This window comes from Aplysia californica, unplaced genomic scaffold (genome assembly GCF_000002075.1).
Source record: "Aplysia californica isolate F4 #8 unplaced genomic scaffold, AplCal3.0 scaffold00433, whole genome shotgun sequence".
Lineage (NCBI taxonomy): Eukaryota > Metazoa > Mollusca > Gastropoda > Aplysiida > Aplysiidae > Aplysia > Aplysia californica.
The window spans coordinates 158837-169308 of record NW_004797703.1 but is presented as its reverse complement, the minus strand read 5'-3'; positions in this window follow the sequence as shown (position 1 = coordinate 169308).

Below are 10472 nucleotides of genomic sequence, written 5' to 3'. Positions count from 1 at the left end.
TATCTAGTAGTACTTTTTGTAAAAGTGCGTACTACTTATTGCTGGGTTAACTCTCCTCATGCGTACATGTTACGCCTACTCTTCCTCACGATCATATGATATTCTAACTTCAAAACTTCGTACAAACTATCAATAAGACTCTACGTAAGAAAACAATAACACGTTCTAAGAATATTTCCTATGAGTTTAATACCCGATCAAAATGGGCATTCTACAAAGAAGTTGTTTCACTTTAAGAGAGAAATTCCTAAGTCATAACTCTGCTAGAGGGACTGAAAACTAACAAGTCGGCTGCTATTCCTTGCAACACTAAGTTTAACTTTGTCGAATGAACGACTGTTTAGCAATAAGCAGTAGCCCCGGCTGTCACTGACTTTCTCTAAGCTTTCCTAGTTTCTTCCATCTTGTGAGTTCCTGGACCTCATTTTATAAGGCTATGACATCTTATTGACAGGGATCTGATGCGATCACACATCTGTTATGAACGTTTCAGGTGGTACGAATGTTTTACTTATTTGTCTTTGAACCTAAGGCAATAGATGGGCTTTTTCAAACAGTAGCCTAGCAATCAATGACATTTCAGGGTAAATTCTCACGATAATGCCTTTTCAAGAATAACACGGACTTTATTCGGGGCCATAATTAAATTAAACTATTAACTACACATTTTGGAAACCTCGGCTCCTATACAAAAATCCCTTGCTCTATCGGATAATGGACCACATCGACTTTGCTGAGAAGCTGAATTCTGGATAAACTAGTAAATAAGTAGATCTATTTCTGATGTTTATGAGCTTTAGCTGACCCCGTGACTCTTTGAAAAAAAAGCAGCTCATTGGTCTTGGCTGACCCCTGGATACTTTGTTATATTGCACAGTGCTTGCAGCACAAATAGGTTATGTTTAATGCCAAAGAATAGAGGTGTTACTAGAGAGTAAAACAAAACAAAGAAGGAGAGACAAGGAATACGTGATAATATGTTTGATTGGAAAGAAGGAGCAAACCACGTCATAGTGCACACCAACCACCCGCACTATTATAACCGCAATATGGCAAATTTTCAAAAACAAACAAATAGAGTAAACTTACTGTTGGGAAAAGCCAGAACTACGAGGAAAAAAGTGCTCAAAACTAACACATGTGTTGTAAACATTGTGGTAAGGTGGCAGTCTACATCTGGAATAGGAAAGCCAATACAATGCGTTGATGGACCTCGGAGATTGAGTTTCGTTATCAGCTGAGCACTTTAACCATGGCCTCGTATCATGATGTCCATTGCGGTCCACTTTGTCTGTTATCATTGACCATTAGTACTGACGTCTGAAAGAGAATACAAACCTAGTACATGTGATTCCTCACCAAACGAACTACGAGTTATTTACGAGTACACATTCAATTTAAGAAGAAAAGAAATACCCATAGCCACCAATCTTAGTCGGTACTGATACCTCTTTAAATACAAGCACTGTTGATGTTGAACAAGTTGGACTGAATTTATCGCTAAAATATTGTTATATACTAGGTATTCCAACAAGCGGCAGAACAGTAGAAACGACAGTATGAGGCCGTCTCTGAAGAAAGAAGATGCAGAAGGCTACATCCATCATTTTTATTGTTGCCAGCACGCTTCACGATAGTCAGGAAAGGCCTGAAGAAAGTAAAACATTCCCGAGGCTTTCTTTCGAACTAAGAAGTGCAAACTTTGCAAACTGCAAAACTGTTTCAATCTAAAAGAGAATGTATACTCGCAAAGCTTATGATGTAATCATACCAAAGTTGACCGCACCGAATGTACTCAAGATAATAACGATCAAGTGAGAAACTTCAAAATCTCAAGCTTCCAAATCAACGGAATATGAAATTGTAATGGCCAACGTTTAAGTTGAAAACGGTTTTTTCTTTAATACGACTTAAATAGACGATACATGTTTAATTGTCCATTACAGTTAAAATCATTTGTTGGAAATAATGTTTGACAGCATGGTCTAGCAGTCGATGCTGACACAATGGACATCGTCTTCATATTTTGACGGTTTGTCTCTTTTCTCCCTTTCCCCTTCCTTCTGCCCCACGCCCCCTCCCCCTCCCCGGCCCCAAACAGAATCCCAAGGACACCCCCTTCATGTTTTCTCTCCCCTCTCCCTCTCTCAATCTACGCCTGTCTGTCAGTCGCATGAATAAGCACGCACACACACACGCACCACACAACACACACACACACACACACACACACACACACACACACACACACACACACACACACTCTTACACACACTCATACACACAAACTTACACAAACATACATTACCCCTCCCCCCCCTGGCCACGCCGCCCAAACCTACTCACTGTTTGCTCATATTCTTTGTAAACTGGTAAACAAAAATTTAGGAACATTTGAGAAAAAGTGTATAACTTCGAAAGCAAACTTCAACACGCAATGGAATTTGGTACACATTTTAATCAACATGTGTATAGCAAGTACCAAAAAAGAAAATTAAGATATTCCATTTTAACTTGCTTGAAAAGTTAATCGAGTTTGGTAGGGGTTAAAATCCAAAATCCCAAAAATTGCCTAGCGGTTTCGAAGTTATTTTAACTTCTGACTGCAACAAAAACAAAACAGTTCAGATGATTTCAATAATGAGTATGCCCACCACATTTGTCCTGGCACTCAGTACACCGGCTCCTCATCGAGTTCATGAGGTTGGTGAATACTCTTTGAGGCGTCCCCTGTCACTCTGCCTACAGCATCTGAAACAGTTGCTACGCGTCTCCTGGAGGGGTGTGGTTGTCTCTGACTCGACGTTGCAGCTCATCCCAGAGGTTTTCTATGGGATTCAAGTCCGGACTGCAGGCCGGCCAGTCCATTCGGTTGATGCCAGCCTGCTGCATGAAGTTTTGGACAAGCAACGCTCTATGAGGTCGGCATTGTCATCCTGGTACACTGCATGTGGCCCCATCTGCTGCAGAGTAGGTAGTGCTAATGGACGGAGTATCTCATTTCGGTAACGTATTGCAGTGAGATTCCCTTGCATTTGGTACAGAGGTGTTCTGTGGTTCAGACTGAAAGAACCCCATACCATCACGGAACCACCTCCAAAAGGCATCACTTCTCTGACGGCTTCATCGAGGAGCCGCTCTCCGGGTCGCCTCCAAACCCTGATACGGCCGTCATTGTGATGCATAGAGAACCGGGACTCGTCGCTGAAGAGAACATTTGCCCACTGTTGACGAGTCCATCTTACTTGGCGTCGCCAAAAGGCAAGACGAGCAGCCCTGTGTGCTGGGGTGAGACGCTGGTGGACTGCTGGTCGACGTGCATTAAGTCCAAACTCATGAAGACGTCTTCGTACTGTCTGACAACTAATGTTAACACGAGTTGCCGCTCTCAGCCGTGTCCGGATGTGATTTTCTGGAGCGGATCTCAACTGCGGAGCCTGTTTATGAATGAATCGGTCTTCCCTTGCATTAGTGGCTCTTGGTCGACCTGATCTGGGTCGCTCTTGGGCACTACCAGTGGCGTTGGCTCGCCGAATCAGCCGTGAAATGACAGAAACGGACGCTCGAAGACGTGTAGCAACTTGTCGGAGTGAAACACCATCTTGTACCTAAACAATGGCTCGTCCTCTGTTTACATCAGACAATTTCTGTCGAGGAGGCATGTTTATGCTTAGCCCTACAGAAGCAGAATGGTGTATACACCATGAGCGAGTGCAAGTCACTCACGAGACGTGAATCTTGCAATTGGAAACTGATTTTTGAACGTTCATAATTTTTTCTGACTGTAAGAGCTAGAGAAAAAAAATCGATAATTGGAAAACATTGGACCTTTTTGCCCCCTCCCCAGCTCATCGCACAGGAGTCACGTGCACTTCAAACCCTGGTGTGTACAATCCCATTAGTCATACAGTAACATTTCACCAATATCTAGTTTTTCGAGTAAAAGTAAAACCTCGAAAGAATGCATACAAATATATCACTTTTTTACTGTACGTTCCTTAACTTTTGTTGACTAGTAAAATAAGCTTACTACACAAACAAGTGACTTGGTCCGCAACAATAACAATGCTACCTTGTTATTTAACTCTGATTCATATCGTTTTTCCTGTTACTTTAGTTAAAAGTGAAATCCTAATAATATACGTCTGGCGACGTTCAGGTTCACCACGGAAAGCATCATTAATTATTACTCTATTTTGAAGTAAATAAAGGGCAAGGCGAAAAAGGGTTTGCGTGACTTCTTAAAGACGAATACTTTGCCCTCCTTTTTGACGCATAATGTGTAAACCAGCTTAGAAGAGTTTTTGCTTGTTTATCTGTTTGTTTGTTTGTTTACTATTGTTGTTTTTAAAATACTTTTTAAGGTGGGGGGGAGGGGGTGGGGACAGTAGAGAACGGCGACAATGGTAGTACACTGTCAAAGATATTGCAATTCAGGTTTATAACAATGAGCGTAAGCAACTTTATCGCTCTGGGTTTTGCAGTGGGGCCAATGACGTCATTTATGTTGTTATTCTATCAGATAGGCCCAAGCACTCATATCACCAGCTCTGCTTAGATAAAGATAATGGTTATAGTCAGCTCTGTCGGATAAACTTAACTACCAAAATGTAATAATTATTATTAAACTCCCGACGTTACGGCTTCGAAATACTGACGAATAATTGATCACTTTTAAGCACAAGAGGACTATCCCTAAAAATGCTCTTTTGAGCAAATCGAATGTAAAGATTTTGCCCTTTGTACAGTTTCTTTAGAAAAGGAGAGATTTTTTTTCTATAACCAAACATATATACACACATATGAAACCAAACTTATCCTATAGGTAGGGCAATGCCCACCTTTGGTGTAGGTCAAGGTTTCTAGAAACCCTCGAAATCTGGGTTAGCCCACTTGTCCTTAATAGCGACCAATGTTGAGACACACATGGGTATGAACACCTTTTAGAAAAGGAAAGATGAGAAGTCATTTGTCAATGCACAGGTTTACATCCCCTTTTAACACTGTAATGTTGCTTTTCAGAGGCAGTACTCCCAAATGTGCAATCTACCCTAAACAGCCCAGGTTCAGAACGACTCGTTGAGTATTCGAACTAGGGGCACCCGCTCCGCAGTCCAGCATATTACCAATTAAGCTAACGATGCACTCTAAAGGGTGGGACAGGGGGGATAGGAGGAGATTGGAGAGTGAACCATGTTGCTTTAGCCTAGTTATAGTAAGGTTTTTACTCCACTTGCAACACAGTAGTGCCACATAAGTACCTAAGATTAGAGGTGTTACATGAAAGAAGTAGGAGAGACCAGGACGATATAATGTTTAGTATTAATGAAGGAATGGACCATATCAGAGCACTCAACAACCACGTGCTGACCACCAGGCTCTGTACTTTAAAAAAACCCGAATAAAATGCATGAATCTGAGATATATTTGCATTGAAGGAGGTGTAAGGGTTGCCTGGAGTGAGAGGTAAAAATAAGCGAGAAAATACCCCCCAAAGTTATATAACTTTCAAAGCTGAAGTGTCTATGAAAACTGCAAATTTACCATTTTCGAGCCTTTGATAATCGTCTTTCAGTAAAATCCATGTAGAACCCTCCCCCCCCCCAAAAAAAAAGTTAAAAAAATAAAATAAAATAAAATAAAATAAATAAATAAATAAAATAAAATAAAATAAAATAAAATAATTCGATAAATATTGCACAAAAAAACAAAAAAACAAAACGGGAAAAATGCGAGTTTTTTTTAATTCATTATTTTTGACGAGCGCTTGATTTCACCACGCTGCCTCTCAAATACTATTTTACACTAACAGATCAAGGAAACAGCCAAAGGCGGGTCCACCAGCGTCGATTCCCTAGTTGGGGCAGCATAATCATTTATCATCTCGGTCTTTCTGCAGGGACGCTACTTCCACACAGTCCGGCATGGCCATGAAAGACAAAACCAGAGCCTACCTTCTAAATGATCTAAAGTAAGTCGGTGGGGACATAAAAACACAAGCATAAAAAGGTACGTCCATTCTGGTAGTCTGTCGGAACTCACGTACTTTTCTAATCATGACATGCAGTTGAAACATTGACATGTAATGGAGCAGGTACATCGTTGATAGTGCAAGGACGCACTTTAGGATAACGTGCTTATCTCAGAGGGGAGACTACAACAGATTTAACGTTTACCTCAGATTAGTTAAGATCACGTGCAAGTCCACTTGTTTAATTGTCAACATCCTCGGGTGCAGTGTCTGTTGGCCCCTGCACTCATTGACACGAAACTGAGTCTTCTTACTGGCGGCTGTGATGCAGTGGAAAGGAGCGAGGGCCTAGTTAAAGTGGTGTCGGTAGTCTAGCGGTTATGCTACCAGATTCGTACTTTTGAAGTTACGTGTTAAGAGGTTCGAGTCTTAAGTCCCATGATGTTGCTTCCTTGGGAAAGGCACTTTACACGTATTTCTCTCACTTAACCGAGGTGGGAATGGGTATCTGGCCATAGACAGCAAAAGATCGTGTCAGTATCTTAGTGTTTTAGCGCCTATAAAATGGTAATTTGCTCCGCATGCTTCACAGGAAGCTGAATTTTGTTTCAGAATGCTTTAAGGTCTGCTGGGGTAATATTATAGATTGTGAACCGCATAGAGCTTGCTGTTAAGATGGAATTTGTGCTAGGCAAAAGCTGTATATAGTGTATATAAAGGTCTCTCTTGTGTTACTTAACTTTATTATTTTATCACGTAGCAAGTTTTTCTGCTCGGTCTAACTGTTCCTTCGTATTTGGTGTAGTTGTTCAGCACTTCGCTGTTGCACCAAGAGAAGACTCGAGTTCATTTCCCATGCGGGGATAACATTTCTTTAAAAACTGAGTGTCGTGGTCTCATCTGCTGGGATGTTGTATCCATCCTTTTCAGTTTGGGTTGACCCTGACAGGCAGGATCGAAGCCTTCGTCCAAAATTATCTGGACTTTGCCAATGGATAACCAAAACAACAAAGTTAAAAGCAGAAACAACCAAACCAAAACAAACCAATTCACCCCATAAACAAAACAAAACAACAACAACAGCAGCAGCAACAACAACAATAGCAACGACAACAATAATAACAAAACCACTCGTCCTATTTCATTTGCTACAGTCTTGGCTGGCTCTACTATTTCCGTAGTTTCCATACTGGTTAACTGCGTGGCAATACCAGTGAGAGAAGCTGAGGATCCGGCATGGCCTTTTAAAAAAACTCTGTAAAAACCTACTTCGATCCACCCACCTTTCCAACTACTGAACTAACTAAAAATGGTTTTCCTGCATGATGTCACGGCTACCCCAATGTTGGTCTGGCAGAGAATTTGGTCTCAAAATAAGCGCTGTGGGTCAAATGAAGTCTAACTGGAAGGCTTAAGTAAACCTTTGCGAAACAGTTCCCAAATAACTCAAGTTACAAATGCCCAGTTGGTGATTCTAGCCAGGGTAATTTAGGATGATGCCAACAACTTAACTTATCAAAGAAATAGGGCTGGACAAAATGCATAGGTGAGTCAATGTGGTGAAATCGGGCGCTTGTTAAAGTCATTAAATCTAAGGGAAAAGCATTTTTTCCTGCTTGTGGGGAAATTTTTATCAATTTTTTCCCTTTTTGGTCTTGATACCTTTTATGTCCAAATAGAAACATACTACTGTGTGGCTTTTACTGGAAAATATCACTAAAGGCACACCAATGTAAATTTGCCATTTTCTCGATAATTTTACCTCTGCTACCAGTAACCCCTACCTCCTTGAAAGGCAAATAGTTCGACTTCTATTCAAGATTGGTGAATATTTTTTTTACACTAAAAGCAAGACAAAATAATGAACAAACATTAAGTCAAAAATATCCAACTCCATACGCCCCAAAATGGACGAGTGCCTCATTCCACTGTGTCGTGACACATAATAATAATAATAATAATAATAATAATAATAATAATAATAATAATAATAGATAAATAGATAGATAGATAGATAGATAGATAGCATATGTATAGCGCAAACCCCCGTTCAACAGCAAGCTCTATGCGCTTCACAATCTATGCTATTACCCCAGCAGACCTGAGAGCATTCTGACACAAGCTCAACTTTCTGGGAGGCATACAGTGCAAGCAGCCATTTATAGGCGCTAAAACACTAACATACTGACAAGATCTTTCGCTGTCTTTGGCCGGGTACCCATTCCCACCAGGGTGAAGTGAGGAAAATTCGTGTAAAGTGCCTCTCCCAAGGACAGAATGTCGGGCCCGTGGCTCGAACAACAGACCCAGCAACATCACGATTACGAGTCCAATAGCCTAACCACTAGGCCACCGACGCCACATAATATACTTTTAACGGAGAAAAGACGTTGCGCTCTGCAAACTGGACAATTGATTATTGATACCATCCACCTACCCCCTTGCAAAGAGAAATGTTCGTTGGTATTGCCGCATAGTCAACAGCCATGGAATCTACGAACACAGTAAAGCGAGCCAGGACTGATGCAAACGAAATAGAATGACTTTTTTTTGGTTTAGGGGGATTTTGTTTGTTTGTTTTGCTTTATGCTTTTTAATGTAAGTGTTTTACGTCCCCATCGGAACAGTTTATATAATTTTGGAGGTAGGCTTCGATCTTGGCTGTCAGGGTCAACCCGGATGAAAAGGATGCATCATCCTTGCAAAATGGCCCAGATACTCGATAAATAATAATCATGTTCTTCCAACTCAGTAATCAAATGTGAGCCTCCTACATGTGACATAAAAACGACTAACCGCTACACAAACTCCGATGTAATAAGAACGGGCAAAAACCTTGCTACTGGATTAAATAGGTAAAAAGAAAGTAACAGTAACAATAAGGAGATCTTTAGTCGTCTTTTGCTCCTTTTCGTTCCTTCGAAGCACCGGTAGCATACCTTTGTTGGGTCTCAATGAGGTTCGATGCCTTACATACGTCAGGCAGGGAGGTTTGAGGCGCACGAGTGGCACACGGCATACTGGGCAATGGACTATTGATATCACCTCCCCCCACCCCCCCTCCCACTCCTGACCCTTCAGAGAAGCTGCTGAGATGAAAAGCACATTATCAGAGTAGTACAGCTTATCACACATTTCACCCCAGACACATCAGGTCAACATCAGACAACAGAGGGTGGAGATTGCGATGACGTAACAGGCCCACCACGTAGGAGAGGTCAGTCCTCCAGTCATGTGCATGGACGCTTAACAGAAAACTGGGACGGGGTGAGGGGCACAGAAACAACCCCCCCCCTCCTCCTCCCCCCCCCCCCCCCTCCAGTCTTTCCGCAATCCTAATCAAAATGTCGGTCGAAATAGGCGCTGTAGAAGTGTTTTTTGGGCTTCAACCTAGACGGTCAGAGAACGTATAGGCTTCAACTGTTTGTAGGCTCTCTGAAATGAGTCTGAACACCGCAACCGCTAATTGTAATTTTTGAAAATATATACGCCTTTATTACATTATTATTATACGCTCTATGGTGTAGCGGTTAGGCATTTCCCTGTCGCATCAGGAGACTTGAGTTGAATTTTCAAGGGAAAAGAACAAGGTTTATCAAGTATCTCGGTCATTCTGTCCATTTGGCCCGAACCATTGTTCTATAAAACCTCATTCCAACTGCTTGGATTCAGTTTATATCTTCCTTTCTTAAGTGCCAAAGTCTCTCTTCGATAAAGAACTACAGACTTTTCAAAATTCTAACTTGGAGTACTTTCGGTGCTCCTATGTCTATCCATATTATTACTTTGTTCAGTTGTATCATGTTTTGTTTTGTCATGACTATTCAGCATCTTCTTACATCTTTAGTGGCGTCGGTGGCCTAGTGGTTAGGCTCTCAGACTCGCAACCGTAAGGTCGAGGGTTCGAATCCCGTCAGGGACCCGACGTTGTGTCCTTGGGAAAGGCACTTTACACGAATTTTCCTCACTTCACCCAGGTGGGAATGGGTACCCGGCTATAGACAGCGAAAGATCTTGTCAGTATGTTAGTGTTTGAGCGCTTAATCAGCTGCTTGCACTGTATGCTTCCCGGGAAGCTGAGAATGTTTCGGAGTGTTCTATGGTCTGCTGGGGTAATAATATAGTGTAAAGCGCATAGAGCCTGCTGTTGAGCGGGGATTTGCGCTATACAAATGCTATCTATTATTATTATTATTATTAGTGCGTGATGCAACCGATGTATTTGATGATCTTAAGCCCTTGAAGTCTATTATATTTTCCACCACTGTACCAAACATTTTATCTGTTGTTTTTTTCACTTTGCATGCCTTTGATGTGCACGACTGTGGTCCTTTTGGCGTGTAATTTAAGACTTGCTTTGATGCCATCAGCCTCAAATCCATGAAAGGACCTTCTCATGCTCGTGGCATTGTTAGACACATGGGCTGTGTCGTTGGCATAATATATTAGATTAGTGATTCTTCTACCTCAAATGTTGACACTTATGTGATCTTGATCTGAT